General features: G+C 41.8%; 1 protein-coding gene across 13 annotated transcripts in view; it reads left to right on the top strand.

The window, feature by feature from the left end:
• The window catches only part of ANKRD44 (ankyrin repeat domain 44), a 184,958-nt gene that overhangs the window by 14,112 nt on the left and 147,146 nt on the right, over positions 1-23,700 (top strand). The window contains exon 1 of one of the 13 annotated variants that reach the window (XM_078380078.1): positions 21,638-21,655. The exons of the other annotated variants lie outside the window; for them this stretch is intronic. The gene's annotated coding sequence lies outside the window, so the exon portion shown is untranslated. Of the gene's footprint in view, positions 1-21,637; positions 21,656-23,700 lie in introns of those variants that run through there. 13 annotated transcript variants of the gene reach the window in all.

The following is a 23,700-nucleotide window of genomic DNA, read 5'->3' on the forward strand; positions in this document are numbered from 1 at the left end:
GTTTTACTAGAGGAGTGTCCTGACTGAATGCTTGATCTGAGGGCCAAAGCTGAATTTATATAATTTGCTGCCATGCAGGGCCCTCCTACTGGTCCTGCTGAAAGGGTGGTGATTAGCTGTGGACTTGCAAGTGGTTTTGGACAACAGCTCCCATCAGCCCTAGTCATGTAGTGGTGAGGAATTAGGAGACGTGCAGTCTAAAAACTTCTGAGGGGAACAGATATATCTACACCTGTTTTAGACTGCATGCCTGAAGACAGGCACTTTTTATTGAATATAAATGGAAGCAGCTGGGTTGTGAGATGAGATTAAAATATTTTAGATGAATAAATATCTGTTAGGCAAAGCTGGGACGAAAAGCAAAGTTTCTGTTTTCTTGTATGGCACTGGTCTATATGCATGCAGTACGTATTGATATTTTAAAGCCAGGATCCCTGGGAATTAAGGTGGGGTAGTAAGATGTTCTATTTTCTCCTGCTTCTCTACCAGTCTGGGAATGTTGAAATTTATGGGTGGGTTCCTGGGCTGTCCACAAGGCTTTACTGTTCAGTTAAAATACTCTTCCTTTTCATGATTTTTTTTTTAAGCAGCAGAGCTTGGCAATGTAGGGATTAAAGCTAACCCATTACATTGGTTCAAATATGTGATGATCAAAGGTTATAGAATCAGTTGGATACCTTAATCATTAGAAAAATGTCAGTGACCAAAATCCTGTTGCAAAAATTGCACTAATGTAAAGGAGATGATGTAACTGGTAGAAGAATGTTGCTGGTACGAATATAATTTCTACTTCCTTCTCAATGAGACTGATTATGTGTGAGCCTTGTGAATTCTGGGATTGATGGAGGAACTCTTCAGTTACTGGCGAACTCCTGCTGGTGATACCGTCTCCCACATGTTGATATAATTAGCCTGTGGGTAAAGCAACATCTCCCCCCACCCCGCCCCCAGGTTGGCTTAAAGGACTAGATAGTTAGCAGCCTAGACAAGAAATGTACCATGTTTCTTAAACATAAAGAGTACAGGTACAGGAAAGTCTTGAATCTGCATGGATACAAATAGGTCCCTTGCCACTTAGTGGCTCACATCATTTTGGAAGAGGCATTTTCTCCTGGGGGGATTGAAGGTGGAATGACTCTTTGGAGACGCTGTAGTTTTAATAAGTATTTCTATTTTTAAAAGCTGTTTTCTGTGGGAAAAAATGGCTGACTAATTAATTGGGGTATCTCTAGTTGTTGTTGCTGCTCCTGCCAAACACAAGACTTAAACTGATTGTACCATTCTTCTATAATTTGGTATCTTCCATACATTTCAGATTATAATTTCTATCATTGTTGAATTTTGGCCTTTATGGTTGGGATTGAAGAGAGTTGTTGTCCTTAAATCTGGAAAGTATCAGGTTAGGGAAGGGTGGATTGAATTATGTCAGTTAACTGATTTTTTGCTAAATATGATGGATGTAAAATAGCATGCTGGCCTTGCAAGTGGCATAAAAGTTATGAAAGATAATCTCCAAAATTAGTCATTACTTCTGCTCTTACGACAAAAGCCAAGCGCATTTAGGCTTTCATTGCATTTCAGCCACAGTTTATATAGAACCCCACTCCTTTTTGCTGCAGTTCCCCCACCTCTTCTTTACTTCCTCCTTAAGATAATTTGGTACACATATGCAAAGAGGAAGTTGAGGTTTTGAAATAACATTTAGTCAAAGTCTGCTTCTTTTGGTGTCATGAAGTGCCTTGTGATGACTTAAAGACGAACAAAGTTTACTGTGGCCTGATATTCCAGAGGCCAGGACCCATTTTGTTATGTACATTGTGATATTGTTATGAATAATACAAATCTTGTGCAGGAAGTTTTCTTTGCACCAGAATTACTTTATACATTGCTAGTAAGTCCCTGCTACAACTCTCTGAAATAGGCTTGTTCCTCGATGTTTTCCTACGTTTACAGGAATCCAACCATAGCATTTTAATTCACCAGATGCAGAATAATTATTTACTGCTCTATGGCAAGTGTACTGCTTCACAGGAATTAAAAACAAACAACTAAAATGAAGTGTTAGAAGTTGGAGATCTTGGTTGTCTCTGTCATTCTGCAGTCTAGTGGCCGCCAGCTATTTGGTCTACATCTCCTGTCCTACTGCCACTGATGGTGCTGGCTGGGGATAATGGAAATTATAGTCTCATGCATCTGTCAGGCACCAGTATGAGGGAGGCTTAGAGAAGAAGTGAACAGACTCTTTGTGAGAGAAATGAGGAAGAAAAACAGGAAGTACATTTTTGTAAGCCACTTGGGTCCTTGAACGGGAGGGAGAAACCAATAGGAAAACAGGGAAAGATTTTGAATCCTTCAGTTGGATAGATATACAGCTCAATACTTTCCTTATTGGAAACAAAGCTTCATTTGAATAGCCTGTTCATAAAATCATTGTCTAACAGTCAGCTGTGACAAATGCTGAAGGGGAGTGGGTACTTCTATCTCTAGTCCAGTGACAAACATGTGAACTTCCTAACTTTTTTTTCCTTTTGTTTTTGTTCTGTTGTTCACTAGACCCTTCTCACGTGCTTCCTTCAGCAGATGTGTCATTAATTAAAAAATATGCAAGGTTTGTGAATGACAGGCAGTTTGGAATACAGTGTAAGTTGAAGGTTCAAATTGCTTCTCAGCTGTAACTGGGTAGACATGAACAGATCACACCAGAAGACTCTCTTTAGGGTAAATAAGGAAAGATTTAAAGTACTAAGAATGCTATAGAAATACAAGGTACAGTGGTGCCTCGACTTACGAATGTCCCTACTTACGACCATTTCCAGTTACAACGAGCTCCAGCTGCAAAATTTTGCTTCTACTTGCAACCGGAGCTTCCAGTTACAAACAGAAAAAGGCAGGGGAAAAAGGTGGGAAATTCAAATTTCTAACTTTAGGTGGCGACGAGGCTGCTTCTTTGTAGCTCTTTTGCCCCGGCAGTTAGTGAGTGTGCGATCAGAGGAGGAGGCTTGGGACTGCCTCACTTCTGCTTCTGAGTGAGTCTGTGTGTGAGTTTGCAGGGAGGCTTTGGGCTGCCTGGTAAGGTAAGGTGCTGTTTTCTGCTTTTTAAAAACAGTTTTGTGTGTTTTTGCAGTGTGGTTTTGGGCTGGGGGGGGTTATGTTTCTGTACTGTGATGGATCTTGCAGGATTTGTTTGTTTTTTGGTTCCCCCCATTTCCAGTGGGTCTTGGGGGTTTTTGTTGCTTTTTGGAGTGTTTTTTCCCATTTCCATAGGTCTTGGGGTTTTTTTGTCCCCCACATTTCCCATGGGTCTTGGAGGGTTTGTTTGTTTTTTTGCTCCCCCCATTTCTAATGGGTCTTGGGGGGTTTGGTTGCTTTTTGGGTGGGTTTTCTCCATTTCTGATGGGTCTTGGGGGTTTGCTTGTATTTTGGCTTTCCCCCCCATTTCCGATGGGTCTTGGGGTTTTTTTGTTGCTTTTTGGGGCGGTTCCCCATTTCTGATGGGTCCTGCGTGCTTCCCTTGCTTTTTCCTTTATTCTCTTTGCATTTCTGACCTGCCCCGTTGTTCTCTGTGCATATCCGATCTACTCCGTTTGTTTTCTGTGCATTTCCAATGGGTCTTGCATGCTTGATTGCTTTTCTTCCCCCCCTTGAGGAGTCTTGCAGTGAGTCTTGCAGTGATTTTTATTGGTCATTGTTTTTCTTTGGCCAGAACGGATTAAATGGGGTTTCAATGCATTCCCATGGGAAATGGTGCTTCAACTTACGACTATTTCGAGTTACAGCCATCTTCTGGAACGGATTATGGTCATAAATTGAGGCACCACTGTAACTGAAAAATCTGAAAATACAAGCACTTGGCACTTAACGACTGAGTTCCGTTCCTATGACTAGGTCAAGCGAATTGGTCGATAAGTAAAGAGCAATAAATTGTATACAAGACTAATAAATAACATACTATGGAGAGGGGTTGTGGCGAAGATGCAAGCACGCATTTACAAGGGCCACAAAAGTTTGTGGTTAAACAGGTAGATGGTTAAGTGAGGAATGCCTGTGTTGTAGGCATTCAAAGGCCCAAATCTTGTTACCTAGTTACACTGATGTAGCACAAACAGCGTAACTTTGGGAGACAAATTACCATAACTTAAAAAATGACCATACACGTTATCAGTTGCATACTAAGTTCTATGATTCAGCACGTAATAGATAACGTCTATAGTGATTTGTTAATTTGGTGCAATTTAGCTCCAAAAATTACACTGCTTGCATAGGTTTGCAAGAAGATTTTGACCAAAATGAAGTGAATGATAATTATCATCCAGCCTGTGGTTTTTTTTAATCTGCTATTTTAGTTGGATGACTTTGCCTTTACTTGTTTAATACAACAACTTGTGTGTGTGTGTGGTCACAATTTGGTAATCAAATACTGTTTGGAAGTTGCATTAATTGTGAGGAGGCTGAAATGTAGTTTGTGAGCAAAGGCACCATCTGTTTTCATTGTACACAGACAATGACAGTTGTACAGCTTTGATATGTTATTTATTTAGATGGCAGCTTCGAAATATGGCTGTACTGGTGGGGGGGGGAGATTCTGGGATCATCATCCCAAAAAGTTGTGTGTCTACATTCTGGACTGTTGTTGCCCATGTTGGGCTGATTCTCACATGCAGGTACCCTGTTAAATTTCTGATCACATCAGAGTGGTATTTAACTCTGAGGAAGAGTACTGTTTGAAACGAACGTCAGATACACTAGAACAAGCTTTCCATACCTAGTCTCCTGCAGATATCTTGGTCTGTAGCTCCTATTATCCCACGCCGACATGGCCTGAGGCCAGGGATGGTGGGAATTATAGTCCACAGTGTCAAGAAGATACCATGTTGGGCCAGGCAGGTGCAGAATTTCCATTTGCAGTCAGTGTTCAGGTCCCTGATGTCTCCTTTACACGTACATAATCTCTTGATGTTGAAGTTAATGAGTTGATGCAAGAGAATGATAAAATAGAACTTCCTATTTTAACAATATCAGTAGTGAATTTTAATTAGGTGCTGAAAAAGGCAATGAATCAGGGTAACAAATTATTTTTAATAAGTTATTTCTGAATTCTCCAAACCCCAAAGGATTGTCTAGTACAATTTGACATTAAGTCACCAGGTATTGTTGCATTTAAACCCCTGGAAATCCTACAGCCTAGGCCAACCACCAGGGATCTGGGAAAAGACAGTCCAACCACATATAAAGACCCATGTGTGGGTTCCAGTGGTCTAACAGAACATGATTTCTGCATCCATCATGATTATAGTGCTCAGCATCATGCTGAGAACACCCACATTCAGTGGTGCAAAGATGAGTTGATCCAATGTGCCTCCGATCATTCTTTTGCACTGTATGCTGAAGCTTGTTGACCTGAAAGGGACCTATCAGGGAGCTGCCTGCTAACAAAGAGAGGCAGAAAATGAAAAATGATGGCCCATGTGTGTCAAGACCTCGTTTTAAGCAGTTGATGCTGATACAAAAAGAATCTGTGGTTCATTCAAGCGATGCACGATGTAACATGTTTGGCCAACCAATTGGGGCTTTTTAGAAGGAGGTTGTTCTTCATATTTGTTGGCCGTTATATTTTTGTAAAGAAATAATTAGCCATTTAGTCAGCATTCTTGGTTTATTTTATTTTTTTGGCCTTTTCAACATCTGCTTGTAGTTACCTGCTCAATATCTGGCAGGCAGAGTTTAGATTTCTAGCCACAAACGAAATACAGCAGGTTATCCAAGCATATGAAAACCTATCATCTGGCCATGTGTGTTCACTTCTCCTGTTGAGAGAACCTAGAAATAATAATTATTATCCATATGGAGTTTGCATTCCTACTGTTATTTGACATTGGTTTTTGTGGATGATTTTCATGGGCTTGCAGAAATGCAGCTTCAGCTGAGAGAGCGATGGGCAGGCGCTGGATATTTTTGAACTCCTTGTCCCAGCATCCTTGAACTCTGGCAGCGTTGGATGGGACTGATGGAAGTGGGAGGCTGACCACACTGGTGGGCTACAGATTGCCTGCATCTCAACTAAAATTTTTTGCACAAATGCTTGTAACACTGAATTTGTTCCACTTTCCTACCAGGCAACACTGCTTGGTAAAGGTACAACTTTGAACTTCAACGTATAGACAGCCCTCAGCCCTGGCTCTGCTGGCTGAGCAGTTTTGAATAAGTGAATGCAACACTTCCTCTACGTTTCTGTCCTGCTGTGCGGGAGCCTTCCAGGATGGGCAAGGCTTCATTCAAAATGGGAAGTAAACAAACTAGCTGCCCTTGCACAACCCCAACGGAACTCTGGACAAGCACACGTGGAATGCCTTTCCAGCAGTTACAGAATGGGGCTGAAATGCTCCCTCTTGCTTTAATGGAATAGTACAACAGCATGTATTTTTTAATTTTGGTCTTGTTTATTTAAAAGAAATCTAGCATGCCTAGTTGAAACCATTTAAAATAGCTCAACGACTGAAATGGGACCACAATGTTGACTTGGTTTTGACATCACACCACTTGTGTCAAAGCCAGGGATCAGAATCTATACGTTGTTTTATGCCTCTTTGGTCAAAACCCAACAGGTGGAAACTGTCCTCTGTGGACATCTCACTGCGGAGGATTCTCTGTGTCTGACTTCTGGCCTAAGTGGAAGGTAGCCTGAGGTTTTTCAGGTATAGGCTTAATTACTTAGTATCAGGGGTGGAAAACTCACCCACATGATAGATAGATAAAACTTTATTATGGTCAAAAGACCAGCCACAAATAAAATATCTAATAAAATATATAAATATACAGATGTATACAAAAATATTGGGATTGAATGCAAAGCAATAGTTGGTTCTGAGGTAAACAACAACAGTGTCAATACATCTCCCCTGAAGCAATTTCAAAATATCTAGCAAACTGCTCTGACTACGGAGGCCCATCCACTTTTAGGATCCTGTTTCTAATGCCCATAGCAGCAGTAAAGAATTTGGCAACACTATGTGTAAACACAGAATTGGAATCAGACAACAGCACATGCATATATTGTTGCTTTGTTCAGCCGGGAAATCGGCCAGTCAAAGGGGAAACAAGTTCTTCACACACATCCTTATAATATGTACACCGCAACAGGACATGTTCAGTTGTTTCTCTCTGCTCCATTCCACATGGGCAAAGGCACTCTGCCCAGGGGGTCTTTTTATACCGTCCCTCCTGCACTGCTGAAGGTAGTGCGTTCAGCTGGGCCAGAGTAAACGCCCTTCTATACCTGGGCTGCTCCAACTGGGCAAAATAAGGTGCTGCTGTGACCTTGTATAAGCTGTCCTCCCTAAGATAGAATTCTGGGGCACTGCTTGGATCATTTTGTCTCTCAATGTCCTCGATACGCTGCTTAATGGTTTTCTTTGCCTGTTCCATTCCCATGGTTAACAGAGTGAGCCTAGAGAGACCCAAAGAGGCTATTTTTTGTTCAGCTAACTGAACCCATTTTAACTTAAAGGTGTCTTGCAGGATCAGTGGTGCAAGACCAATAGGGAGATAAGACAGTCTGAGCCAGTACATGAGAACTGCAATCCGTATCCCGGCTTCGATTTTAATTTGACCAGTTTCCAATCTTAGTTTTACGTTGGTGACATCCCTGGGGACTCCTAATATTGCCTCAGGATTTTTTATTGTACACATTCTAGGATTGCAGCATTTGGGAAGGGGCCCAATTGGGAGCCATACAGTAGTTGGCTACTGCTTTTGTGTGGTAGCTGAGGGAGTTTAATGGCTGAGGAAATGTAATATCCCCCCTTTGTTGTCATAAATTGTAGTATTGCAGCAGAACTTCTCTGGGCATTTAATGCCACATAATCACCATGTGCTTTCCTAGAGCTGTTAGATTGGAAAACAACACCTAAATATTTAAATTGGTGGATCTGATCAATTCTTTGCTGATTTATCATCCATGTTTGCATTATTGGCCTTTTGGCAAAAGACATGATTTTTGTTTTTTGAAAATTAATTATCAGGTCTTCCTGCTCACAATATATAGACAACCTTCGCAATGCTCTTCTAAGCCCAGTTGGGGTCCTAGAGATGATAGCTGCATCATCAGCATACAGTAATGTTGTTATATGCATCCCTGCAATTTGGGGGGGGGGGATGAAAGTCAATATTTTTTAACTGGTCCACCACGGAATAAGTGTAAAAATTAAATAAAAGTGGAGGCAGAAGACAGCCTTGTTTGAATCCTTTTTGGTTTGAATGGCATTAATAAGATGGCCATGAGTACTACATCTTACCTTGAGTGAGGTATTTCGATAGAGAGCCTAAATAAGTTGAAGCAGACGCCTATCAATGTTAGAAGCCTCTAATTTCTTCCATAATTTGACCCCTGATATTGAGTCAAAAGCTGCCTTGAGTTCTATAAATGCTACGTGGAGTGAAGTTGCTTTATCGGAGGTATATTTTTCAATAAGATATTATAATATCAAACATTGATCAATGGTAGATCGACCTTCCCTAAAGTCTGCCTGTTTTTCTGCAAGTATCTTATCTTGCTCCAGCCAGTCTTAAAATTTCCTATATATGTGCCTGGTATATAATTTACAGATTGTGCTAAGGAGACTAATAGGCCTATGGTTTGCAGGATCATTTCTCTTTCCCTTCTTAAATATGGGGATTATGATAGCAAAACCCCAGTTTTCTGGAATTTGGCCAGTAGTACCAATAAACATGAATAACGATGCTAGAACTGGAGCCCAAAATTCTAAATTATTTTTGATCACCTCTGGCGGAATAAGATCTTCTCCCGGAGCTTTTCCCATTTTCATCTGGGCTATTAAATTTTATATTTCGGAGGTTGACACTGGTGTCCATGGTGGAGCATCTTCAACTGTGCTATTCCATCTCAGCTGGGCCACATCTGCGTCTTTATATAAATCTCGGAAATGCTTCTTCCATGTCTCTGGATGGACATAACAATCTGGAAGTGTTGGCCCAGAGGTTGGAGAAATCTTTATCAGCTGCCAGAACTGGGTCGAGTCCTTAGATTTTACTGCTGGGATCAGTTTTTCCAATTTTTTTTTTCTGGGCCTATTTTTCTTTTGTGCTAATAGCTTTTTATAGATTTTTTTTCTCTTTCAGAAGGATTTGGGCCACTTTGAGGTCAGAACTTAATTTATAGGCTTGGTAGGTGCTCTGTAAGACTTTCTTAGCTAGTACACATTCCTTATCAACCCATGGCTTCGAAGCTGGGTGGTGCCATTGTTGGGTCACTTTTGCTTTGCCAATAACAGGAGGCCCTTTTGAAGGCCCCATCCCTGAAAGAGATAAGGGGGATGGCATGTCGAAATAGGGCCTTCTCGGCTGTTGCCCCCCAACTTTGGAATGCCCTCCCTAGAGAGATCCGCCTGGCTCCAACACTTTTGGCTTTTCGGCACCAGGCAAAGACCTTTCTGTTTAGCCAGCATTTTAATTAAACAGTATTCTCTAGCTGGCCACATGAGCTGCAGGACTTATTAATATTAATGTTTTAAGAATTGTTTTAATATAGGATATTTTATATTGTTTTTAATGTTTTTAATGCTTTTAAGTTTTAATATTGTTGTACGCCGCCCAGAAGCCACTGGTAATGATGCAGCTAAAAATAATGTAAATAAATAAAATAAATAAAAAACTGTTTCAGCTTGCAGATCAGCTCCTCATAAATTTCCACCGGGTTGCTCGTGTGCATTATAGATGTCCTACTGCTTTGCATGTTGTCAGGTGCAAGTAAAGTCTGTAGATCTAGGTCCATCTTTGGGGTACATTTAGCCCCACAGTGTATTCTCCCCTCAGGAAGTTTCATGGGTGGGTATTAATTGCCACTTCTTAGATAAGGAAAAGGGGCTTTCATAATTAGTGAGACAGGGAGATGGTCGCTTTGGAATTTTGGGTCTACTTCCAGATTCTCCAGTAATGGAATTAAATTTGATTAGATGATTAAATAGTCTATTTGGCTTATTCTAGTTCCTTCCATGTAGTTGAATTCAGCTGGGTAATCATTCCCATATGCACCATTTAGAATGTGCTGGTTAAGCCTGGTAGTCATTTGATGTAGGAGGAGCCCGGCATAATTTGCTTTCTTATCTTTAGATTGCCTATTAAATGGAAGTCCATTTAGGCCAGGTGTAGGAGGGTATGCTTTACGTTGAGAGTATAGGGCTTGGTCATTAGGGCCCATACGAGCGTTGAAGTCCCCTCCCAGAATCACGTATGTGCTGGGATAAGAATGAAGCCGCTCTGCTACATAGGCTTCAAATTCTGTCCCTATTGCCAGAGTCTGTGATTTCTTCTTTTGATGGGGTAAATACACATTATCAGCAAATCCCAATGTTCAAAGTGGGCAAGGATGGCCATTGCGTGTTGTTTCGAGGATGGCAGCAGCCTTGTGTTTACACACAGGGATGTGGCGGTCGACACTCCTAAGCCTCCCTTGCATCTTCCACGACCTATCCTAGAGGTTGTAATGATGGAATGTGAGTGAAACCCATTGATTGACACCTTTTCCTGGACCCAAGTTTCTTGTATCAATACAATGTCCTTAAAGGAAATATACTCTCTTGATTTAGGGTCCTGGGAGAGTCTGATCCATCCATTTATATTCCATGATATGAGGGCAATTTTTTTGTACAGTGGATCCTCTACTTACGGAATTAATCCATATTAGAACGGTGGCTGCAGGTCGAAAAGTCTGTAGGTCGAGTCTCCATTGACCTACAATGCACTGAAAACTGATTAATCCCGTAACTGGCCATTTTTGTTCCATTTTGGTTTTTTTCTGGTCTGTAGGTTGATTCTCCAGCTGCAAGTCAAACCTAAATTTTGCAGCCAGAGAAGTCTGTAACTCAAAAAGTCTGTACATGGGGCCGTCTGTAAGTCGAGGGTCCACTGTATGCTGGTCTGGTGCCCGCCATTGTGTCTCTGCAATGACACTTGCTGTCTCCTGAACACTCCATTTCATTTGGTTCAAAGTTAATATGGATTCTTGTATATCCTTCAGTGCCCTTTTTTCTATTAGACATAGCCAAAGATGGAACCGTTTCCTCAGTTATAATGTTAAGAGCCGGGTCATCAGAGGGGACAATCAAGTTGGAATTTAAGCCGCCTTTGGTTATTATCATAGTTGTATAGTTATACTGTAATATTATATTATTATACACCCACCTGTATTTCTGTGAATGGCCGTGCTATGTCAGGAAATGTGTAATCAGACTACTCATTTCACAGGGCTGACTTTAGTGTTAGACAGAGGGAGGCAGCTGACGTGAACGACAGATGGTCAAAGTTGCACAGTGGCTGTAGGTGCCCCATTACTTTCTCTGTACTGTGTAAACTACTGTACTCAGATGTGGTGGAGGCCACTGTCCCATTGCCAGTATTGAAATAAGAGCCAACAGTTGGTCTGGTCAGGTTAAATACATGGAATCTAAGTGTGGAAAGAAGGGTGTGTCATCTCATCCTTTGTTCTGGGCCTTCTTCATCCCCTTGTGAGAATCAGACGTGCATCAAGCGTTAAGTAACGGGAATTCTAACTCGCTGTTTTAGGATGAAAGTGGATTATTACTGAAGCATACAGGACAGGATTAGGTATGAGTGGGAGTGAAAATATAGAGAGGATATGCAATGTCTGTTGTTCTGACACTAGAAACAGTAACATGATTCTGGCGTGGTGATTCGTAGAGGATTGGCAGCCATTTGGTGATTCCGTAAAGCTGCCTGCAGCTTTCTAGCAATCTCATGACAGAAGAGAAAGTGGGTTCAAAATGTGTCTTACTCTTAAATTCAACACCAGCCTTTGTTACTTAAGAGGAATCAAAAGCAGCTTAAGTTTAGTTATTACTCATCTCAGCAGCTGGTTGTTACTATCTGAAGAAATTATTCACAAGTGTTGTGCAATCAATCCAAGTCACAATGCTTTAGAGAAGCAGGTTTTGTGTTGACATGATCAGAAATATCCATAGCAGCTGCACAATATTTCAGATGCTACATTTCAGATCCACTTCTCTGTCAAGATCTGTCACAGTTCCTTATCTGAGATCTTAGGTATCTCATCCACCACTAAGATTGGAAAGAATACTTGGAAAATTGTTTGTTCTCAGAAATTAGGCTGTCTTGAAACAATGAGAAATTAGGAATATTGAAGCTCTGTAAAATTCCTTGCCTCTCTTTGAAATAAGATTAAAAGCTATTTTTTCCTCTCAAGTTCTCTATAATTTGCTTTAGAATATCTCTACTCTCTTTTCCTTTTGAGAAACAAAGTACAGTACTTGTGCATACATGCACTCATGTTTGCAGCAAATTTAGACTGGCAGATGGTTTAGAAAGATTTGAGCAACCCATCCCGCGCTCCATATTCTTGAACTGAAGCAGTCATTATACTAATTCTGGGCAGTTTGCTTGGATTAAAGTAATTTGCAAGTTTTGCAGTGTTGTGCAAAATATAGGCAATGTTGCATATACAGTGGCTTTTTTTAAAGTTCAGAAACATTTTTGTCAACCCACTGGAAACTCTGTTGAAAATCTTGGGAGGAATTCATCACCATTCTTGCTGACAAGGAGAAGAAGGTTGCAATTCATCTACTGTTTTTTGTGAGGGAGATGGGAGAAATATGAATTTACATCCCTGTCTACCACATTTAGCATATAATCTGCTAGGAAGGTTGCTACTTGTTCTGAGCCATCTGGGACTTTACAACCAACCCTTCCTGGTTTCAAAAACAGGGTACACAGCAAAAATGTCCAGTTAGTCATCATAATGACAGTTGAATCTTTAATTTCCATTCAGTTTTTAAGAAAACATCACAGAAATGCAGACATTTACTTCATATTTGGGATAAAAAGAACTTGACATTTAAAAATACCTAAAATGTGGGGAAAACCAACAGACAGATTTTGTACATCAGGACTTTAAGTGCTTCATTTTGAAGAATATGGGTTTGAATTCCTTGATTTGGGCTAATCATAGTGTTGCCAGCTCTTCCCTCCCCCCCCCCAAGACAGGCTCCATGTCTATAACAAATAAGCAGGCAGATTATCATGGCCATCCCCATAATAGGAAAGCTTGTACTGACTAAAGTTGGTCAGTGGAGATGAAGAACTTTGTTTCAGTTTGTTTTGGCAGAATTTATAATCTTTCATGCATTACTTCATAAACTGAAGGGAAATAACTTTTTTTAAAAAATACTGTAAATTGCATGTTAAAGCACAACAGAAAGATTTATCTATCCCTAGTCACAGAGCTAGGCAGTCCTTTCCCCTAAGGAAAAGGATTGTCTAGAGAGGTTAATGAGACTGATTTATTTAGTCAGGTTCACCTATCCGAAATATCCACCATTGACTTGTTTTCAGAGATTCAGAACTTTTCTGTAGGAGGATGCCTCTCTGGGTCATATACTAAATTCTTCCTTTTCAAATCTGATTCCCTTCACCAATTGTAAATACTTCCTCAATTCCCTGACGATGTGCAGCTCTGAAAGACAACCTTCCATGCTATCTTATTGCAGATGTCACAGTGACAATGAAAGGTTGAGTAGACTGCTTCTGACATCAACTGTTTGTTTGTTTGTTAGATTTCTATCCCACCCATCTAGACCAAAGGTCTACTCTGGGTGGTTGTGGTATGTTGTGACCCAGTAACAATTGTAACAATTGGGGTATTTTGTGACCCAGTCTTCCATGGGGTCACGAAGAGTCGGACACGACTAAACGAAACTTCTCTTGCTTTAAATACAGTCTGAGAACACGTAGAACTTTGTCCTCTTCTGCTTTCCTACTGTTTGGTTTACTGAGGAAATTGGAGTGGAGTTTTGGCCTTTCTTTGGTGTTATGGTCTTTGAATTCACCTTTCTGCATGTGTCTTCCATCTGAAACCATAGTTTTGTTGAATTCGTTGATAAGGAAGTACACAGACTTCAGCTGAGTTTTTGTATCTGTTTAACTGCAAAATTAATTTGTTGGTATTTCTTCTTTTCCTTGTGCTGATGAACTGCCAATTTACCATTATGTAGCCTTAGTTCCGAAGCTTTCTGAGGACAAGCTTTTAAATAGAAAGCACTTGGGTGTTTTTAATTTACCAGACCCATCTTGAATGGGGCTAGGGAATGACTGGTTGTGTTCAGGATTCCATCTGTGTGTGGTGGGGAATGATGTTTTCCTGGGCTTTTTCAGACCATGGAAATAATTAATTAAATTAATATGTATTGTTCCTAATTTGTTGAAATTGCTTTTTGAAGCTTTAAAAACAACATTAATGTTTAATAAAAATAATTGTTTCTCAACATGTTGTCACTCTCCACTTTCATGACTTCCAGTTGTTCTTTAAAGTGAACTATTGAAGATGTAAACTCATCAACTAATAAAATAATTTTGACAGGTTTTCAATCATTTAATGTTGAGTGGAACAGTTTTCTTCAGACAACTAACAGTAATGAGTCAGTGCAAACACAACACTTCGGATCTCTGGACTTTTCTGTCCCATTTGCTGAGATTTCAGGTCCAAAGTCTGAGACCTGGTGAAAGGACCCAAAAAAACCTGAATCTCAGGGCCAGAACGTGTGGCCTGACAACCGTAGCATAAACACAAACTGTATTATCTAGGCCCATTTTGGTCACCTTGGTGGATGATTTATGCCAGGAACTTGATGGAGGAATGTGCCCCTGTGGGTTATGCTGGACCTCTCAGCAACTTTCTGTACCATTGACCATGATATTCTTCTGGGCTGCCTCTCTGGAATGAGACTGGGACGTTCCGTTTTGCTTGTGGGGCTTCTTTATTGTGAAGGGTAAGAGTCCTCAGAGGAGAGAGTTTGAGCCACCAGAGAATCATAGAGGTAAATGGGTAAAGAGCAAAAGGTGGGAGGCAGCAAATGCCACATCCACATCTCAGGAATAAGTTCTTTAGGAGAGCTTGGAGTGGTGCAGGATATGATTTCCTGTAAATGTAAAAATGCCAGGATTATTTGTTGCCTAGGGGAGATGACCAGACATTTTATCTGGTGGAGAACACTGGCTTCTGTAGGTTCATGGCAGAACTGGCATCCTATAATCAATTGTATTTGCCTACTCCTCTGTTTCCCTAATGGTGCTGCCATTTCCTGCTGTCATTCCCACTATTCAGGGTTCAGTCACCATGCCCTTTACAATAATCTCCTAATATCTAGGCACTGCTGGTTATTGGTGTGCACTCTTTTTGTTTGGCAAAATCACTGGAAAGGTGTCAGAAGACACAGGGAAGTCCTCTAAAAATATTGTGCCTGTTTGTGTTTTTTTTTTTAAGGATAAAATGATGACTATGTAGTATTCATATTGACTGTCACAGAGTTCCGGATATCTGAATGCTGAATTTTTCAAATTCCAAATTCCAAATCTGAATTCTGAATCCAAACGCTGGTGTTAGTGCACATCCCTAGTTTAATTGTTTGCAATGTATAACTTATTTTGGTTTTTTAATGTAATTTTATTTTTAACACTGTGAACTGCCCCTCATTAAGAGAAAGGTGGCTTATAAAAGAGGCAGATACATAAATATTACAATTGCTGTCAGGTATTAGCAATTGCTTGGGAGTCAAATGGCTGAAAAGGCTCGGTATTTTCTATTTAACCTCTTTAAAAATATTTGAAAAGGAGAAAAGCCACATATATAATAAATATTAGAGGCATATGTCTGTAAGACAGCCCAGTAAAGAGAAATCTGGAAGCATGTGGATGGAATAAAACACTTTTTTCTTTTTTTTACAAAAAGGCGTTGAATCTTTTTGTATTTATGAGCCTTGGCTGCTGACAGTAATTTACTGGAAAATCTGGTATGGGTGTGCTTTTATTAATCCCACAGAAAGCTGTAATGAGAAAACAGCAACGGAGAGCAGGAGCCTCCTTCCTTATATCGGCTTTTGTTATCACCACGATGACAGAACATGCGCAGGTTCAGGCCACCATGACCAAGGGTATTATCTGTGACTTGAAGAGGAGAGGAGCTTGCCGAGGAGGTTGTCAAGATAAGGAAGGAATCTGTTCATGGCTGCCATCTGGTATATACTGTACGTATAGCAGACATAGGTTTGGATCTGAAAAGCAAACTTGATATTAAATTGATTTTAAACAAATCCCAAGACTGGGGGGGGGGGGGAGAGCCAAGCCTTGTTAGGCCTTTGCCAAGGCCTGTATCTGTCATGGGGCCTGGGATTGAACCCCAGCGCCTTCCATTCCAGCAGTCTCCTTTTTCCCGTTGCTGCCTATTAACCTACTTTTTCTGAGAACCCATAGGAGTGGAGTGAAGGAGCAGAATTCTCCATACCAGCCATGACAGCTGACAGTGATAGAATGGAGTCAGGACTTATACAGTCAGGGCACTGAGACTTTATCTTTATGAGGGACAACAACATTGTCTACTACCATCCTGTAGTTTCTCTGGCTCCTCTGAGTTCAGTTGCAAATCCTTGCAGTTTCTGGGCACTAGAGGAGAGAAGAAATAAGTGTCCCAACAACATGATATGGTTGTGAACTATCTCATATTATGCTTAGTATATTGGGGTGATGAGATGCTGATGGGAACAACCCTTTACCAATAAGACTCAAATCCCAAGCATTGATAAAGGAAGTGAAACTGGGTTTTCATGCCATGCAAGCAGCCTGGTTAGCTGGGACTATAAAGTTTCAACAAAGGAACGGAAGCCATTTTCCAAGGACATTTTGTGACAAAAGAAAGTGTGGGACTTCAAATCTTGACTGGAGTCTTCTAAAGCAGTGGTCCCCAACCTTTTCCCAGCTGGGGGCATGGTGTGTCCACAGGGGGGCGGAGCTCGCTTGCACGCATGCACACATCACACTTGTGGGGGGTGCTTGCCTGCATGCACACATTGTGTTTGCGGGGGGGGGGCGGCAGAATGTGCTCATGCGCATGTATGCAATGACACTTGGGGGGTGGTGCGCACGGGGGGGGGTAAGAGATCTGTGTCCATGGCCCAGCCTTGGATAGGTTGTGGACCGCTGCTGGGTCACAGACCAGGGATTGGGGATCTCTGTTCTAAAGCGTAAGAACTGGATCATACAAGCTGGACGTGTTTGAACAAGATCTCTCGACTTCAAATCCTGATGGATTTGAAGTTTGGATTTGAGTATTTGCATTGAATATACTCTGTATTGACTGAAATTTTGTCAACATATAGGTACTGTGAATAATTAATATTTAGCCTGTTTTTTTGTTTTTGTTTTTGTTTTGTTTTTTGTTTTGTTTTTTTGTTTTTGCTACCCAGTTCAGTCCCTTCTCTCTGTCACACTTTTTTCTGGACTCAAATCTAGCGCTTCTGCCCAGAATTACTGACATTACTTTCTCCTTTGCTAAGTAGGGGAATGATATGTCCCTTACCTCCTTCTCTGTGAGATGAAGCATGTTTTTCACATTTAGCTCCCATGGGAAAATGGTTGAATATCTCAGTCTCTCAGCATCCACTTAAAGACTGCACCTGGACCCATAGGCTTCTTTGTAGGAATTTGTTAACAGTATCAAAATGTGTGTGTGTGTGTGTTCTGTCAACAGATCTAAAAGCCTTGTGTTTGTCTGCGTGCTTTGCATTTTCTGTCAGCTGGCCTGAAATAGAGCGAGGAAGTATATCACCCCTTGTGACTCAGGAAGGCCAAGTTCCCTTCTGTGCTTGTGAGACCCACTAATCACCACAACAGGTACACAACATGTGTCCCTCCAGCTGTTCGTGGATGGCAATACCTGTGAGCCCAAGGTAGAATGACCAATAGGGAGGGATGGTGGGAGTCGTTGTGCAGCATCCACTGGAAAGACCACCCATTTCTCATTCCTGTCTGCAGTGAACTAACATTTCTGGTCATTTTTGTTGGTATTACAGGAAAAGTTGAAAGGGTTACCCTCTGAATGCACAGTGGTCTTCCTAGATTGTCTCTCTAGATGAGCATTGTTTTAAAACAGAAGTCACAAGGATGGTATCAGGTTCATTTAACCCTGAATCGAATTTGCCCTGAAGTGAGTTCATTTCCTGAGCTTGTCTCCGAACTGTCTTTTTTCCTCACCTGAAGTGATGTGCCTGGGGAAAGCTTACCTGTGTCCGAGAGGAAGCGATGGGCGTTCCAAAGAGATGGTGGCGGTGTGCAAAGCCGCTGTGCTTTGTGTGACCTGCCCCCTTTGCAAAGAGAACCCTTCTGTCTTTTGTGTGCATGGAACATATTTTGTATGTTTACCTGCTGTTCCGGTGCTTTTCTCTTGCGGTGGCTCATTAATAATGAACGGTATAAATAATAGATTGTGCTAGCAGCTCTGCGTGAGGCTTTCTAAACACTGAGGACTGGATCTAATATGTATCAGCGAAAGTGAGCCATTTACCCCCCCCTCTTTATTTCGTATTGCAAAGGGATAAGGCCTGTATCCCTCCAGGCTTTCCCCTCTCTGTTTCTCTTTTCTCCGCCCAGGGCTTCAATTTTGCAAAAAGAAACCATAAATGTCTTTCCAGCTCCTGTAATTGAGAGCATGTCGTCAGGCTGTGTTTTACACACACTCACCCTCACCTCTTTAGCCCGACTAAGGTTGCAGGCAAATCCCTCCGTATGGCTCTCAGCAACCAATGCTGGAGCTTCGAAAAGTTTATTTTGAGGACTGAAACTCCCAGAGTTTTCCAGCTTCCCCAGGCTCTGGGTTCTAAAGCTATGATGGGATGATGATAGCTATAACACTATACGGAACACCAGAACCCAACACTCCCCACCTAAACAAGGAATTTGTAGGAAGAAACAGGAAGACAGGACCTGGGAGGGGGGCAGGGCTTGGGCAGCTGTCCACATTCCTTTTCCCTCCCTTTAGCAAACACCCACACGTTTCTCCTTCCGGCCTCCAGCAGATATAGGCTGGCGTTGTGTTATGTTGGGCCTGTGCATGTATTATAATGCTCCATTTTGGGTGGCGGTGCTGTCACTGGTAGATCTTCTCTGCAAGAGTTGGGTCCTTAGGGAACACTCTGCCCAAGAAAGGCGGCCTCGATCTGACCCATAAGCGAAGGCAGAGTTATTTTCTCAGGCATTTGGCCAGGATTTAACAGCTTGATTGTTGTTGTGGGCTGTTTCTGTGATGTCTGTTCTAGGCTGTGTGGGAGAGCATACGTTTTGTACTGTGGAAGAACACATTCGATATGATAATGTTTGAGCCCTGCTGCACATACACACACCCCGGGCTGATGGGTCCTCCCTCCTTCATGCCCTGATCCAAGGGGTTAATTGGAAGTGGTACAAAAGGGTCAACAACAGTTTGCTCTTGGGTCAACAGAGTCCCAAGGCTAGTTGATTTGGCTAAACCAGTGTCTGCCCCATCTTTCCCGAACTCCCTAGTTGAATGCATGGGGATGGTGTTGCTTACAATTTGCTTTAGGGCTGGTCATCCCAAGACCTAAAAGTTAGGGCCCAGCAAAGTGAGGGGTGGAAAGCCCCCACAGTGAGGGCAAGACACGTGTGTGTCACTGCCCTGGCCTAGAGCTAGAAGGAGGAGTCAAGGCCTGCAACGGCTGCTGGTCTTATAGCTGACGTTTGTGCCCCCTCTGCTGCTTCCTCCACCAGCATCATAGCTGTATCAGGGTTGGCTCCCATGGACCTGGCTCCTCGGGGTGGCTTTGTCCCAACCTCTCATGTAGTTCCTCCCAATAGAAGGGGCAAGGTGGGGAGTGTTGGGTTCTGGTGTTCCGTATAGTGTTATTTGGGTACCCATAATTGAGTCAAGACCTCTCTCCAAGGGTGCTCCAGTCTCATTCATCCTCAGATACAGGGTCTTCTTCCTTTTCCTCCTTCTCGGTGTTACACGCATCATGTATCTCCTCTGGGGCGTTGCCCCAGGCTCCTTCCTCCTACTCCAAGATGTTCCTCTCTCTCTCTCTCTCTCTCTCTCTCAACCTGTCCTCCAAATTCCCCCTTCCCCACCACCTCTTCCAAGGTGTCCTTTATATCTTCTACCCCCAAGCCCTTCCCTTTGTCCTTCTTTGCTCTGCTGTCCTTGTTAGAGCCTGAGATAGGGCTCGGTGGCCTCTTCCGAGCATCCTCTTCACATACTGTTTTTGAAATAAAGTTTTTAATGCAGTTTATTCTTATTTATTGTGTTGCTTATTGATCATAGCATTGTTTTCCTTATTAGTTATGAATATACGTATATAAGAATTTCAAATATATATATACAGTATATTTGTGTGTATATACATGCTGCAAGCAGGAATAGGTGAGAATTTCATTCCAGTTTATTGGTAGTTAGAATGTACTAAGACTGAGATGTGGAGAAAAGGCAAGACTGGCACGTTTTTCTATTTGTTAAGGAAGGGCAAATTTTTTTGTTTTTACTCATTTTTTTATTTGCAAAGTTTGAATGTGGGAGAAAGTGTAACATAAAGAGGTGTCCACCCAAAATTGTAAGATAAATCAAACTATCTTTTAAAAAGTGGGGCGAGAAGCACAAGTCTAAGAAGTAACAATAACTGGAGGCTTAGGTTCCTTCCCCAAGAAATAACTGGGACTCCTGCATGGGAAAATCTTTGTTCCCAATGCAGAGACTCTTCCATCCTGTTCCAACCCCCATGGCAAATCATGTTTGTCATAAATCCGAGCTGATTGCAACAAATGACAGTACAAATAACATTAAATGGTACTGCTCTTAATAGCAAGGGTTCTTCATTTAAGGAGCTCTTTGTATTTCTCATGCACACTGAATTGGAATAAGCCAACAATGTTACATAAATAACTTTGATTATGTGTATATCAGCATCTTTTAAACATATGTTTGAAAGCTTTTTTAAAAAAAGAGGAAAATGCTTTCTAATTTTAAAAAAAGACTGCTACTCTCAGAGAGGCTTTCTGTAAACAAGGATAACAAGCCTTTTGTATCCTGAACCTCACTGAAATACTAACATGTGATCCTTAATGGATTTAACACGTGTCATCCAATATGTCCCTGTAGGTGTGAGGACTGTTTGTTTCTGAAAATCTGGAACCTGGTAAGGGCTTTGAATGTGCAAACAAATTCCTGGGTCCAGGGAAGAGGTCAGTGAATCCTTCCCTAGACAGAAACTTTGGAACATATACTTCTTTCTTCTGTTTATTTGCAGTTCTTTTTCTCAACTTTTCTTTCTGCTCCCCACCCTCTTTTAGAGCTATAAAGGATGAGTACAAACAGGAAATGGTATTAAACTTGCTGGCTGCATACACTCAGAGTTCGCAGTCTATTTTAAGAACCGCCTTGCACTCAACGGCATATACAGTTCCATTAGGGGAGAACTTTCCCTTCACAAGTAATAAGCAGACAATATAAGAGCAGGAAAGCAAAAGTGTAGGCTTCATGCAGGTGGAAGCAGCACAGTCTTGGGGTCTGTGCTGCTTGCTAGACAATTTCAGGTGTGGGGTAGAGGGGTAGATTAAGATTACCCTCTCCTGTGTTTCAGCATTCCGTATTAATTTTTTAAAAGGTATGCATTTATTTATTTGATTAGTTATAGTTAGTTATAGGTTGTCTGCCCAGGATATCTCATTATACTGCCCTTTTATGAACTCAGGAGATGGACCAAAGGTGGGGATAGGATCGCCTGGTGAACAGCATCTTATTGACTGAGATGCGGGACCAACACCTGAGAGCAAGGTATGTGATCCTTCTGGTGTCACAGAAGGCAGGTTCTTCTGATACCATAGAGGTGAAGCAGACAAAGATTAGAAAGGGCCAGGACCATTTCTCGGTCAGAGGATTGTAGAAATGAGAAAGGGTCTTCCGATTCTAGGTAAACTCCGGTTCATCATGTAATATGAGTCCCCCTAGATGGGGACCTTTGTACAGTGAACACATTTGTTGGGCTTCACCTCCTAGAAGCCCCAGCCAGTGTGGCCATCTTTAAGGAATGGTGGGAATTGTGATGCAAAATGGGGAGAGAGCCAAAGATTGGCTATCGAGTAAGTCCCTCCCCCCAAAAGTTTTATGTTTACATCTGTTAAATCGGGGAGGTACCAGTGAGGAAGAGCCTGTTGGAAACAGAGCATTAGGTAATCGTAGGTTGATCGTTTACAACAGCAGTGATTCTCAAACCTAAGTCCCCCGATATTCTTGAACTACAACTCCCAGAAATCCTGGCCAGCACAGCTAGCGGCAAAGGCTTCTGGGCGTTTTAGTGCAAGAACACCTGGATTATCCAAGGTTGGCAACCACTGTTCTAAGGGGTATTAGGTTGAGAAAGGCTGGTTTAGTCATGCTGCTCTACAGCTGATATTCATATTATAGAACTACAAGGGTGACCAGGTTGCATGAAGAGAATCCAAAATTATTTGTGAAGATACTGAGAGGTGCAGTATATCTTTTATCTCTCTTTCAGATGAACAGGAAGTGAAGGCTTTGGAATAGGCAAGCTGGGAAGTCAGCTGTGGGACTGAAATGCATGGGACACTGAAGCAAATTCAGGCTCTGTGATTTTCTTTTAAAGCAGTGGCAACAGTAAGATGCAAAACAGAAATATTAAAACTAAGCCCTGTGAGAGGTTTTTTTTTCTTTTAATTTGTGCAGGCTGTAGCACACTGCCTGAAAGAACAGGGGTGGTGTTGTTTTTGATCCTTGGAGGGCTACTCAGACCACATGACGGATTTGATTGGGATAATAAAAAAAAATGAAGCAGCAGGGCGTTAAAAGTGGTTCAGGAAATCAGAAGTCGCTTGCGTTGAGACATTTCCATATGTATTGCTGGGGGACAGTCAAGGAATAGTGGGGGCCTTGCACACGGGCAGACTTGAAATCCTCAACGAGCTGTATAGCCTTGTCACGCAGCAAAGTTTGCAGGGGAGGGGACTTGTGGGGAGGGAACTGGGGTGTTGGTCCCAGGCTCCTACAAGGCAAGGCGGCTGTGCCTCTGTCCCTCCCTGTACATAACATCGGGGCTGGCCCTGACTCTGCAACATGTCTCGCAAACGAGCCATGGTTTGTTGTTTTTAAAAGCTTTCATAAAAACAGGAACTGGTGTATCATAAAGTAACAATGAATCTCACAATGTAACTGTGATAGAATAAGGCCTCTCCTTTGTCGTGGCGAGGTAAATAAATGCGAAACAGAATTGATTCTAAATTAAGGCTTAAGTGGTTGTTTTAACCTTTGATGTGCATTAGTCTGTAAAGAACAAGCTTAACAGCAACAACTACTACATATGATATGATATGATATGATATGATATGATATGATATGATATGATATGATATGATATGATATGATATTATTATTATGGCCAAATATACTAAGCTGACCATATTTGGCAAGCTGTTCAGGCCATCATGCTTAGATATACAGTGGTGCCTCGCTTAACTATTCGTCGTAATGCCCTGCATTACAACGAATCCGCTTTACAACGATCTTTTTGTGATCGCAAAACAATGGTCTAAATAGGGGAATTTCGCTTAGCGATGATCGGTTCCCTGCTTCGGGAACCGACTTTCGCTTTAAAATGATCAAAAACAGCTGATCGTTGGGTTTTCAAAATGGCCGCTGGGTGCTTAAAATGGCTCCCCGCTGTGCTCAGGGACGGACCCCTCGCTATACAGGCAGCGAAAATGGCCACCATATGGAGGATCTTCGCTGGACTGTGAGTTTTTACCCCATTGGAACGCATTGGACGGGTTTCAATGCGTTGCAATGGGGTTTTTAATTTTGCTTTA

Source organism: Pogona vitticeps, chromosome 1, assembly GCF_051106095.1.
Source record: "Pogona vitticeps strain Pit_001003342236 chromosome 1, PviZW2.1, whole genome shotgun sequence".
Taxonomy (NCBI): domain Eukaryota; kingdom Metazoa; phylum Chordata; class Lepidosauria; order Squamata; family Agamidae; genus Pogona; species Pogona vitticeps.